This window comes from Rhinolophus sinicus, chromosome 16, assembly GCF_057876585.1.
Source record: "Rhinolophus sinicus isolate RSI-liver-muscle chromosome 16, RSI-T2T, whole genome shotgun sequence".
NCBI classification, from domain to species: domain Eukaryota; kingdom Metazoa; phylum Chordata; class Mammalia; order Chiroptera; family Rhinolophidae; genus Rhinolophus; species Rhinolophus sinicus.
Genome location: NC_142516.1, coordinates 162,523,311 through 162,537,642, shown reverse-complemented (window position 1 = coordinate 162,537,642; position 14,332 = coordinate 162,523,311). Strand labels below are relative to the sequence as shown.

General features: G+C 36.4%; 1 long non-coding RNA gene across 2 annotated transcripts in view; it reads left to right on the top strand.

The window, feature by feature from the left end:
* The first annotated feature begins 13,608 nt into the window (after positions 1 to 13,608).
* The window catches only part of LOC141571291 (uncharacterized), a 204,053-nt gene continuing 203,329 nt past the window's right edge, over positions 13,609 to 14,332 (top strand). For both annotated transcript variants that reach the window (XR_016019198.1, XR_012496051.2), the window contains exon 1: positions 13,609 to 13,702. This is a non-coding gene — a long non-coding RNA (uncharacterized LOC141571291). The remainder of the gene's footprint in view (positions 13,703 to 14,332) is intronic.

Below are 14,332 nucleotides of genomic sequence, written 5' to 3'. Positions count from 1 at the left end.
GGTTTTTCATTTTGTTGATTGTTCTTTTGCTATACAGAAGCTTTTCAGTTTCATGTTGTCCCACTTGTTGATTTTTGCTTTTGTGGCTTGGGCTTATATCTAAAAAAATAATTTCTAAGACCAATGTCAAGGAGTTTTTTCCTATATTTTCTTCCAGGAGTTTTACTTTAAGTCGTATGTTTAAGTCTTCAATCCATTTCAATGTGTGTGTGTGTGTGTGTGTGTGTGTGTGTGAGAGAGAGAGAGAGAGAGAGAGAGAGAGAGAGAGAGAGCGAGCGTTGAGACAGAGGTCCAGTCACTTTCATTTTTCTGCATGTGGCTGTCCAGTTTTCCAACACCATTTTTTGAAGAGACTGTCCTTTCCCCATTGAGTATTCTTGTCTCGCTTGTCAAATGTTACATGTTAGTTAAAGGGTGCAAACTTGTGGTTAGAAGATGAATAAGTTGTGGAGATCTAATGCACAGCACTGTGATTATGGTATATATTATAAAACAATCTAATTTAAAAAAGGGCAAAGGACCTGAATGGACATATGAAAAGATGCTCAACGTCAATAATCACCAGAGAAATGCAAATTAAAAAGCCATAATGAGATATCATCTCATATCTGTCAGAATGGCCATCATCAGTAAATCAAAGTGTTGGGGAGGATGTGGAGAAAAGGGAACACTTGTGCGTTGTTGGTGGGATTGCAAATTGGTGCAGCCCCTATGGAAAATAGAATGGAGTTTCCTCAAAAAAATTAAAAACAGAGCTACCTTATGACCCAATAATTCGACTTCTGGGTATTTATTTGAAGAAATCCAAAACACTAATTCAAAAAGATATATGCAACCCTATGTTCGTTGCAGCACTATTTACAATAACCAAGATACGGAAGGCACCTAAGTGCCCATCAATAGATGACTGGATAAGACTGGATAAAGAGGAGGTGATACATACATACCATGGGCTATTACTCAGCCATAAAAAGTAATGAAATCTTACCATTTACGACAACATGGATGGATCTAGAAGGTATTATGCTAAGTGAAATAAGTCAGACAGAGAAAGACAAATACCATATGATCTCACTTGTATGTGGAATCTAAAGAACAAAACAAACAAACAAACAAACAAACAAAACAGACTCATAGATACAGAGAACAAACTGATGGTTTGCAAGACGGGAAGGGGTTGGGGAGCTGGGTGCAGGTGAGGGGATTAAGAAGTGCAAATTGGTAGCTACAAAATAGTCATGGGAATGTAAAGTAAAGCACAGAGAATATAGTCAATGATACGGTAACAACTATGTATAGTGCCAGGTGGGTACTAGACTCACTGGGAGGAATCACTTAGTAAATTATATGAGTGTCTAACCACTATGTTGTACACCTGAAACTAATATAAAATAATATCGAATGCCAACTTTAATTGAAAAATAAAAGAAAATATTGTATCACATATTTCACAGTTGCTGAGACTAGATTATAAATACTTTCACCACAAAATAAAAACTAATAAATATGTGACATGATAGAGGTATTAGCTAATGCTAAGGTGGTAATTGTATTGCAATACATAAATATATCACATCAACATACACCTTAAACTTACACAATATTATATGTCAATTATATCTCAATGAAGAAATGTTGCAGCCAGAGCATGAAGGACCATGGGTGCTCAGGCATCCACTACTTGTCCTCTTCCTTGGTAGCAGCTCTCCCCTAACGAGGATGCATATGGTTGGCTGTTATTTGTAAGGACCAACCCATTATATCTACATCACACAGCTAGCCAGAGAATTAGACTTTGATCCAGCACTTCCACACACCAGCTGCTCTGCAGAATAAGCTTTTTACCACATCACACATTCTTGTAGTGCAGGCTTTCTGAGAAATCTTCTGAGAAAGAGAAAAATACTTGAGCTAACTTTTCAATAGCATTCTCGGCAAGGAGCCCTAAGTGGGAGAGCACAGTGTGTTTAGAGGACTCAGAGCAGAGGGTGTCTGAGGGTAGGCACCAAGTGGGCATGACAATGGAAAATGGGCTTTGAAAAAAAGTGCAATTTAGTAGTTCTCGAGCTAATAAATAGAGATATTACCCTGGAGTCCTGGAGTTATTGAGGAGATTATTAGAATATGTTAAGCAAGAATGGTGTGATGAGATTTGTTTTTAAACATGTAGTGACTACATCGGAAGGGGCTTAAACTGGAAACTAGTAGACCAATTTCAGGAATATTTCAGTAAAGGATAAGAAATGTGTAGAAGTCCAATGTAGAACATGTTGGTGATGTTGGAGAGAAGGGACTAGCTTTGCCAGGTATTAAGGATGTTCGACGTAAGGCAAGTGAGTGAGAGGGAGGGGTCTGGCTTCTCTGCTAAGAGATTCTCCAGCTGGCGTGAGACCCTGCTTTATCAGGAGAGTTTGGGCAGATAATGTGCTCCTTCCTAGAACTTAGCCTGCTCCAATGGTTTCTAGGAGGAACCCATTCTTGACCTTTCTAATTTGGGAACTAGAAAGATAGCCCCATCTTGTTGAATAGGAATGTATTTACCTTTGTAATCTTCTTGCACTGAATTGCACCTTCTCTGAATCACTGCTAAATATAGTGTTGATGAAGTCTAAAGCATACTTGGTTCAAATTCATAGCTATTGTGGGGACAGAGTCCCAGAGAGCAGTTTTCAGGCTTTTGGCCTCACGTGGGGGTTGGTTTGTTGGCAGAGAAGTGGAGGGAGGGTTGCGGCCAGCAAGTGAGGTTAGCAAGTGCGACTGGCAGTTTGTGGATCATGTGGATCCTACTTCCTGTGTCTTGCCCAGCCGGCAGTGAGACTGCGGTGCAGGAAGACCCCCTATTGGGGTACTGGCAGATGTTTGCTTTTGTGTCTTGACCAGCCGCTATTGAGAATATCGTGGTACGACTCTCCTATCTCTCGCTCCATGGGTGTTCCTTTTTGGCCTCACCATATCCTGCGTTCTTGTGCGGGGAGAGGGAGCTGAGACCCTGCATAGCAGCCATACAACAGGTAATTGTTTTCTGATGCACTTAAAAGTATTATTATGTTAATTGAGTACACAGACCATTCCAGCATACTGTGGCATGCCTATAAGTACCTGTTCAGTTTATATAGTCTGTACATACTCTTTAAAAGAAAAAAAACAGCACCCTCTGCCATGATACATCCAGGAAAACTAATTATTTTTGTAGGTGTTAAAATGGATATATATTTAGCTTTGTCTTTGTATGTGTTTATGATTAAGTGTTATTGAGCATTAAGAAATAAAACCCTTTATGACTTTTTTTTCTAAAATCTAATACAGCAGGTTATCAAACTTAATACCCTAATTGCAAACTAACAAGAGATGCTTTTACAATTACTTCAATGTTTGTAAGGTTATGACTCATGAACAAATTACTTTCATGGTTGGGTTGCGTTTATATAAGACAGGGTGTGAATTTTAAAAAGGAATCAACAAGATAGGACAGATTTAGGTGTGGACATATTTACGTAACATGTTTAAATATGGGCATAGAAAAGTAGAAAAACAAATACCTCTTTTGGCATGTTTGATACTTAAAGAAAAATTTGTGCACAACTGTATTAATAAATATTATGGAGCCTGAATGAAAATTGGCATCATGTAGGATCCTGGCAAAGAGCCCCTTAGTAGAGTCAGTTGAAAGTTAGTGATACCTTAAATCCTTAAGAAAATATGGAACAATGCCACTTGCAAATCCTTCATTTCCAACAGATGGAATGCAAGCTCATTCCAAATAGCAGGCTACTCAACAGTGACAAATTAAATCACACCAATAATGGTAGTGTAAATCTGTGGGGGAAAAAAAAGAAAATAGACATACAACCCAAGAAATTAAAATGGAATATTATTACTGTGTTTCATATCTAGTAATATACCTCATTCACAGGTGATGTTCTAACTCACTCTGGTGATGGTCAGTCATGCTATTTGTCTTGTTTTATGCTGATTTGCCTTTTTGCAAATACAGTCCTGCTCTTGTCATGCATTTACCCACATCTGAATCCTGTATTCCTCAGATTTTAAGTTCAGACATTATGCCTAATGCAGTTATTTTATACAGGAAGCTCGTTTAAGGGCTGATAAATCTTAAATAACTCTTCCCAGAATGTTTAACAAGGGGCAAAAACCTGAGTCTCCTCTACGGTTCTGAAACCATACCAAGCGTCTCCTAACCGACTCTGCCCATGGGTGAGCCCAGCCTGCTCAGAGGCAATCTCTGAGCAAGTTCAGAATTGTGCAGTAAGTAGAATACTATTCATTACCATTTATGTTACAGCTAAATTGGTCTTATTAAAAGATTAACTGCAGGACAAAAGATAACTTCTAGAGGCTTAAGAATTATATTTTAAAATGTGTCTCTAAGGAGGAGATTAGAAAAAAGATTTGTCATCCAACTAACAAGATATTTGGTCGTGATGGTGGTGGTGGTGGTAAAGATTATGTAACAAAGGAGTGCAGCCATATTTCATAAACGTATAAAAATTTCTAACTTTCTTCTCTCTTTTTCACTCTGTATATATACACTTATGCATTGATTATGCAATATATTATTATGCAATATATATTTATGTATATACATAAATGCACATGTTTAATTCTAATTCTATACATAGGCTAAATCAAACGGATGCCTCCATCATATTCCACTTTTACTCTTTCTTCAGATTCTCTGTTACTAATACTTAGGAGAGTAGCTCAAATTGTCACAGGTTGATTTAGAATTTCTGGATTCTAACATTATAGGTAGATAATCGGCAGCATCTGTTAGGAGCTTTTATAGAGAACAGCTTCTTTCCCCCCAGAAATACTTAGCAAGGGATTGTGCTCCAAATATTCTTGCCCTGAGCTTACCACCATTCTCTGAGCTCCCTGTCATTCTTGTGCAGTTCCCAGAGACAATGATGCTTTCCTTGCTCCTCTGGCTTATAGCTACTTCACTCAGCATTTCTAGAGGTCAGCTAATATCAGTGCTGTCAGGTGCAGAATCACAAGCTTCTTTCAAGGACTAATTCTGCATTACGGTTTCTCAGAATCCTTAGAGATTGTCTAGAGGGTAAAAATTTTCCTGATGAATACAGAATATTATCCAAATGATTGTTTAAAATATCTCCACATTGCAAAGCTATGCAAACTGGAAGTGTCCAAACTCTAGTACCCATACTTAGTCAGAATCCTGATAGATGTTTCACACGTCTCTGCCATAAATCTGTGATACATTATCCCATCACCTTCTTTCTCTCCTATGTTCACATATCTAGTCCTGCTCATTCCACCTACTTCACAATCTCTTGAATCTTCTCTTCAAGTGAAGCATCATCCCCAGAGCTTAATCATGTTCTCTCATATGGATGTTGTACAAACCTCTTCTTTGATTTCCTCACATGTACCACTGATCCCCTCTGATTGTTCTTCATACAAGAGTCCAATAGGTGAATTACTTCTCAAGCTGGTACATTGTCTAGACAGGTATTGATGACTATGTTGATCAAGTTAAGAACTATTTTTTAGGCCCAAAATATTTGGTCTTGCTCTCTGCCATGGGGCCCACTAGGTCCTGAGTAATTAAAATTCAGACTTGAATTGTCTTTAATAAGTATAATGAATATAATATTGAAGTTAAAGACAAGTGATTAAAAAAAAGTATGTATAGATCCAAAACCATGTTTACAGCTCTTTCTTATCTAGGACTAAAGTTTTACCTATTTACTAAATAGTGATGTTTTTATAAGCTCTCTTTGGGTTTGAAATATATATGTTTTTCTAACCATGTCAAATAGTCTGAAAGGGTGTCTGTGTATGATGAAAGAAAAAAAAAAAAACCCACAGGAATCACATCTGCTCTTGCACCTGATTTAAGAAAGACTTACTACCTGTCTGTGATCATACTGATAGCAAGATGCTCATGTTTGGACCTGCATACCAGACTGGATTTTTATAAACAGTTACTGATAACAGAATTGCTTCTGTGTTTCTTTCAGAACTGTATGATACAAGAGAACCTCAGGAATACATCTTGCTTCTCTTTTCTTCATATCGTCTTTCAGAGGTTTCAAACTAACAAAAGTTAATAAGAGTAATTTCTGTGTGTATAGCACACATGTACTAATTCAGAATGATATAAAGATGAACATATCTTACAAGTTTTTACACTGGATGTCATTTCATTTCCAATATCTAAACATATGGATGTTTAAACCTGTGCTTCCGTATAGATTGTATGACTCTTTCTGAAAAAAAAAAAAATCTGATCTTAGGGCTAAGTCTGACAATGACTTATTTTTCTGGCTTACACCTAAAAGTTTTTCTTCAGTTATTTGTTTTATTTTTAAATTTAATTCTTCAAGTCATATATAAATATGTCCTCATTGCAAAAGATGTAAACAATACAGATAAAACGGAAGTCCCACCTGTAACCACATCTCTATCGCCTAATCTCTCCCTTTCCTAAGAGTGACCAAGACTAGATATTTGATGTGTGTTTTTGCTAAACTTTAAAACACATATTTCATGTATGTTAATGTATATGTTAAATATGTCACCTAAATATATCAATAAATATTTCATGACTTAGATCAAACCACTCTCTTTCTTAAAACTCTCCAGTGGCTTTCCATTTCAGTTAGTATGCAACCCATGTACCTTGCCCTGGCCTACAAGGCCCTTCAGGTTCTGGTCCTTACGTGCTTCTCCAACTTATTTCCTACACTCTCCCACTTGTTTACTATGGTTCAGTACATTGGATCACTCCACCTCCTTAATATGTCTTGCATGTTCCTCCCTCAGAGTGCTATCATGGGCTGTTTTCTATACTCAGAATAGTCTACACCTAACCTTTACATGGCTGGTAACTTCTCATTGTTCAGAACTCAGCTCAAATACCATTTTCACAGAGAGTCCTTTCCCCAGAAGCTATTCTGATTATTTAGTCTCCCGCCAGTTACTCTCTAGCTAATGATTCTGTTTGAATGTTCACAACACTTATTATTACTTAGAATTGCATATTTTAAAAAACATGATTATTATCTTCTTTCTCTACTAGAATACAAGCCTCATGAGGGCAGGGTTTTTGAATGGTTTGTTGACTTATTTATATCTCCAGTGCCTAGAACAGCATCTGGCACATAACAGCTAATTGTTGAGAAATAAAACTCGAAAGGAAAGGAATGCCTGTTCACACCATGATTCATGCAAAGGTTTTTAAAGTCCTCAGGAAAAGACAACGGTGCCCACTCTCACCACTAGTACTCAATGTGGAAGTCCTAGCCAGAGCAATCAGGCAAGACAAAGAAATAAAAGCCATCCTTATTTGAAAGGACGAAGTAAAACTATCTTAGTTTGCAGATGATATGATCAAATATTTAGAAAATCTTAAAGACTCCACCCAAAAAATTATTAGATTTAAAGTTAAAATTCAGTCAAATTTCAGGATACAAAATCAACATTCAGAATCAGTTGCATTTCTATATACTAATAATAAAATCTCTGAAAAGTAAATGAACAACCCCAGTCACAATAACATCAAAAACAATAAAATACTTAGGAATAAATTTAACCAAGGAAGTAAAAGATCTGTAAACTGAAAATTATAATACTTTAATAAAAGAAATTGAAGAAGACACAAGCAAATGGAAGGTATTCTGTGTAATGGATAAAAATAATCAATATTATTAAAATGTTCATACTACCCAAAGTCATCTCCAGATTCAATGTGATGCTTATCAAAATTCCAATGACATTTTTCACAGAAATAGAATAAACAATCTCAAAACTCATATGGAACCACAAAAGACCCCAAACAGCCAAAGCAATCTTGATAGAACAAAGCTGAAGACATTAATCTTCATGATTTCAAATTATGCTACACAGTTATAGTAATCAAAACAGTATGGTGCTGGCATACAAACAGACACAAGACCAATGGAATAGAATAGAGAGCCCAGAAATAAAGCCTCATGTTTACAGTCAAGGATCCAAAAATATTTAATGGGGAAAGAATATACTCTTCAATAAGTGGTGTTAGGAAATTGGATAATCATGCAAAAGAATATAATTGGACCCCCATCTTATACTATGCACAAAAATTAACTCAAAAGGGATTAAAGACTTAAACATAAGATCTGAAACCATAAAACTTCTAGAAGAAAACATAGAGAAAATTCATGCAATTAGTTTTGGCAATGATTTTTTTTTTTTTTTTTTTTGGCTATGACACCAAAAGCACAAGCAACAAATGTAAAACATAAATAAATGGGATGACATCAAACTAAAAATCTTCTGCACAGAAGAAGATACAATCAACAAAATCAAAAGACAACCTATGGAATGGGAGAAAAGAATTGCAAATTGTATATCTGCTAAAGGGTTAATATCTAAAAAATATAAAGAACTTATACAGCCCAACAGCAAAGAAACAATCCTATTAAAAAATGGGCACTGGAACTGAATAGATATTTTTCCAAAGAAGATATCCAAACAGCCAGGTACATAAAAAAATACTCAACATCACTAATACCAGAAAAATACAAATCACAGCTACAATGAGGTATCACTTTACACCTGTTATAATATCTGTCATCTAAAATACAAGAGATAATAAATGTCGGTGAGGATGTGGAGAAAACGCAAACCTTGTGTCCTTTTGGTGGGAATGTAAATTGATACAGCCATTATGGAAAATAGTATAGTGGTTTCTCAAAAAATTAAAAATAGAACTACCATATGACCCAGCAAGCTCACTTCTGGGTGTATATTCAAATGAAATGAAGTCACAACCTCAGAGAGATATCTATCCTCCCATGTTCACTGCAGTATTATTTACAATAGCAAAAGTGTGAAAACAACCTCAGTATCTGTCTATGGATGAATTAGATAAAGAAAATATGATGTTATTAACCAATGTTACTCCAATACACTTAATTTAAAAAAGAAGAAAATGTGATAGATACACATGAATATTATTCAACCATATAGGAAGAAGGAAATCCTGCTATTTAACAACATGGATGGAATTTGAGGGCATGATGCTAAATGAAATGTCAGACAGAGAGAAATGCTGTATGGTATCACTTATTTGTGGAATCTAAAAACCTGAATTCATAGAAACAGAGAGTAAAATGGTAGTCACCAGGAGCTGGGCGTGGGGGAGATGTTGGTCAAAAATAATAAATTTTACTTTATACGATGAATAAGTTCTGGTGATCTAATGTACAACAAGTTGACTATAGTTAATCATTATAAATACATGAAAGTTACTAAGAGAGTATATCTTAAATGTTTTCAACACACACGTGTGCGAGGTGATGTAGGTGTTGACTAACCCTACTGTGGTAATCATTTCCTAATATATGTTTCAAATCAATGCATTGTATACCTTAAACTTAGACAATGTCATATGTCAGTTATATCTCTATAAATCTAAACAGAAAATGACAGCTAAGAGAAAAAAAGTGAAAAATAGAACTAGGTTTAAAATTTGGTGTCAACTAAGAAGTGATATTTCTGAGGCCTCTGTCTTTTTTTTTTTCTTCAAGTGTTTTAGCTCAGTGTTTCTTACTAGAGAGAAAAAAGAAGTGTTTTTGTTGCTATTGGGGTGTGTGTGTGTGTGTATATGTGTGTGTGTGTGTATGTGTGTGTGTGTGTGTGTGTGTGTGTGTGTGTGTGTGTGTTTTAATTTAAGAAATATGAGAGCGTAGGAAGGGAAAGATAAACGACATTGGAAACTCATTTCTTCTTGCCCTTGGATGGCTCTGACTCCTGTCTTTTATTTTTTGGAAATAATTCAGGTATGACTATAAAAGGAGGATGTGGAGACAGAACCCCTAGAATTCCCTATTTATTTACCATACTGTTGGATGTGTACTGGTCGTGCAATCCTGTAACTACACAGTTTAGTCTATCCTCAGTGGGCAATTAGCCATATTATAAGCAGCAAACCTGAGATAGTCAGTTTGTTAGTTTAGGACTTATGCTTGGCCATTTCTAGTAGACAGAATTTAAGTTTATCTAAAACTGTAGACAAGCCTTTCCTACCAACCAAATAATCTCTGTTGTTTACAAACAATTGCAATTTGGAGTCCCATTTAATTTATTCATGAAGATAAACAGGAAGGGAAAGAAGTGAAATTCTTAAGACTCTGCAATATAAACAATTAACCAATGAAGAGATACAGACCATTACAGCCAGGTTCTCCCTGGCCCTCTCACTCCTTCATCCTCTTTTCCTGGAATTAAACCAGAGTGAAATTAATCTGGTTAGCAGGAATTTCTCTTGTTTAAATGTTATTTAAAAGTAGGGTGGAAAACTATACAAAATGTATTCCTTGTATAGCAGCATAAACTGAAACTATCCAAGTCTCAGCCACCACTTCAACTATCTGTAACAACTCTTGTTGGAGGGGTCTGCAGTGGGGAAAGCTTTAATCTGGGAAGATATAAGCACAGGATTAGCTGGGAATGTCTGACCTTGTAATTCAGAATAAGAAATCTACTATATAATGAACTGATTCAGCACCTTTAGATTCAAGAAAACATAAGCAATATGCAGTAGTTTCTCTCTTAATTCCTATTTTGTCCTTAACTGAAAAGTCAGTGAAATCCTTAATGTGACATATTGTCAGGAGATCTGGTTTTATCTAATTTTAGATTTCTCCTCTTGCTTTGTCTCTGTTCTGCTGCTTCTGTTCTCTAGTTCCTTGGCCTTTCTGTAGCACATTTCCTTTTCCCCTTCTCTCTTAAGAACCTTGCAATGGGTCCCCCTTGGGTAGAATGTGGAGAGGAGCCAGAGGGGGTTTCTGATCTGAGCTCGGCTGCTTCCAACGCGGACTTTCATGGAAGTCACTTAACCTCTCAGTGCCTTGCTTTTCTTTCTCTAACTGAGATTTAATTGACATGTTCATGGGGTTGAAGTGAAGATTAAATGATTTAACAAATGAAATGTGTTTAGAAGGTTTCTAACACATAGGAAGTGTTATGTATACTTTACCTATTATCTTTATTTCCAGTGGAAGATTTGGTTTAGTTTCCGCTGCGTTTGTTCAGTTTACACTTTTACGAATCAGTCCTTTCAACAGTATTCTTGAAGAGTTTTCAGCATTATTATTAATAATAATTATTATTATTATTCTGCAAACTGCATCTACTAATTGCTTATTGCTCAAGAAACAGTTTCTGTAATGAGCATTATTATTATTATTGTTGTTGTTATTATTTCCTGTCCAACAACCATGCCCCCTTAACTTTTAAATAGCATCTGGTTTTCTTTTGGGGAATTCTCTCATTAACTTTAGGTACAATCTGTCAGTACAGTGCTTTCTTTTCCTCCTCAAGCTTAATCTGGCACTCCTGAAATTGAGAATTTGTGTAGTGGGCAGAGCGACACATACACTGAAAATGGTTGGACCTGTTCATTCCAGCTCTAGCGAACCTGGACGAACTTCTCAAGTAGTTCCATGTAACTTAGATTCTCTAAAAGCTACTCATTGCTACTTGAGTTTTCCTCTTAGTTCTGAATGGTCCCCCTATATCCATCCAATCCATTATCTTCTTATATACTTGAGCTGGCCCGAGTAAATTTTTTTTACTCAAACATGATGAATCCTATCTGATACAGATTCTTTCCCCATGTGTTAGTGCTGCTGCCCTGCTCTCTGCCCACACATTCTGGGCCGACCCCGGTGTTTTGCTCTGCTGTGTTCTGTGTGCTCTGTCCAGCTGCCTCTGTGTTCTTTCCCACTACTGCCATTGTAAGCATATTTCGTTCTAGTGTATTTGGCAGAAAGAATCATTTCTTGATTAGTATCTGAGTTGAAAATGGTTTCTCAGTTGAGAAAAAAAAATCAAAGCTGTACCAGACTTGTTTACAGTGGCATGTTATTTCCTCAGCACCTTCTAAGGGAAGCTGCTGTGGTCTTTGCTAGCTAATGAGTGGGTGTGTTCTGGTCATGTACCATGTAACCACACTATCTGGCTGATACTTATTAGACCAGGGATGTACATCTACCCCAAGATAGCAAGTCCAGCATGGCAGGAACTTAGGACTTACACAGCCTGGCTCAAAAAAATGTAAAGAAAGCCAATCAGATCCATCTCTGAGGAATTTAGAATGGGGCAACAGACCTGCTGAAGGCAGCTAACCTTAGGTATATGTATCACAGTGACAAATGAAGAGTCATTGTGTAGGGAGAGCTGAAGTCTTCACTGGAGACTTGTGCAAGTTGAAGCAGAAAGGACCCCTGGAAGAGTGGCAGATGAATAAAGTAATCTAGCATAAAAAAGCAGAAATGCATGAAAACATGATCAAGACAGGGAGACAGGGAGACTGGCTTCTAATGGCTTTCCTGGTGTAGTTCTGGCGAGGCCTGACTATTTAGCACTACAGCTGTCAAACTTTGAGGACATTTATATATCCTCAAAATAGTATATCCTACACTTTCCCCTATGATTCGTGAGGTGAAATATTTCCGGCTTAAAGCAGATATTATGACACTTCCTATGTAACACCGATAATCCTACTCCTTGGCAGTAGATCAGGATTATTTCTGTTAAATAGCATAGAGATTCTCTTGTTACATTTCTTGTTTTTTATTAAGTTATTGGCTTTGTGTATGCTACCCCTTCTTCCTAGGTTGCCTTTTCAACTTACTATCAGGCTGGTAGTGACCTGTACCAAGACCCACGACACCATTAGTCTGTCCCTATTGTCAGTGTAGCCCACCAACTCTGTGTGACTCATTCAGCGGTGCCATGGTTCAATCAGAAGTTTAAAGCTCTTTAATTTTTCCCTTAAGTTTTCAATGGAATTGAGACTGTTGCTTCATTCAGATGTCATGTAACTATCCCCTCTCCTTTTGTAAATGCCAATTCCTTTTGAAAACCAGTGTGGAAAATCTTTTAGGAGTTTCTTGGAATCATGCTGTTACAATAGTACAATGACTTTTATAAACTCTAGTTACTCAGGTAGCATTGCATGGTGGCCAGCACCATGGGGTTCTGGAGTTACAGTTGGTTTGACCTCAGCTTTTACAACTCACTAGTTGTTGCTTTGGTTTGGTTTCTTAATTTCTCTGATCTTCATATTTAAAATGGTGATAATCATAGAACCTGTGTAATTGCTCAAAGGGGATAATCTATAATAATAAATATTCTAACTACAGTGGATGAGAAAAACACAGGAATTTATTTTTCATTCACATAATACCATGTTTCCCTAAAAATAAGAAAACAGGTCTTATATTAATTTTTGCTCCATTAGGGCTTATTTTCAGGGGATGTCTTATTTTTTTATGTATAACAATCTACATTTATTCAAATACAGTCATGTCATCTTCTTCTGGAACATCGTCATAAGGTACTAAATGTGTCCATCTTGCTGAGATCTTAACTAGGGTTTATTTTCAGGGTAGGTCTTATTTTTGGGGAAACACAGTAGTCTAAAGGTGTTTAGAGTAGGAAAATTGGCCTTATAATTCTCACACCCAGCTGCAACATGTGGGTCCAAAGTGGTTACTAAAATGTTCACCATCTTCATCTAGCAAAAAGGAGAAAAGGATGAGGGGATTGTATGATAATTCTTGTTTCTTTACAGGAAATACCTGGGAATCGCTCATATATTATATCATTATCCTTTGCTGGAAAGTCACCTCTAGCTACAAGGGACGTTGAGAAATGCGTTCTTTGGGTGAGTAACCATGTGCCCAGCTTCACGACTGGGGAAGATGAGAATAATGGCTAGTACGGTCATTTAGTTTTCTGCCACAGTGCTTCATAAAGTTGTGGTGAAGTTTACATTAGTTAACATAACTAAATTATTCAAAAATAAGTTAGCACTCAGAAAATAGAGTAATAAATCATATACAGATTCCCAGTTACATGTCAATTCATATACAAAAAAATTCGCCTTCTTTGAGAAGAAAATAGAAGTTTTTTCTAAACAAATCACAAACACAATATAACATATTATTTAATCCAGGGTTACTAAACTTGATAGTATTGACATGGAGGGCCAGATAATTCTTTGTTTTTGGGGACTATCCTGTGCATTGCAGGATGTTTATTGGACTACACCCAACAGATGCCAATTGCACCCTTACTCATAATTTCCAAAACCAAATATGTCTCTAGATCTTGTTAAGTATTCCCTCTGGTGGACATTTGAGAATCACTGGTCTAATCTCATTAACTGTGTCATTATGATTGTTAATGCATATGTTGATTTTAAGTAGCCTTCTGAAAAAAATTAAGAGTATCTTTACCATTTATGTCAATGAATTAGTAAATAACATTCATGGTAGCTAATTAATGAGGATAG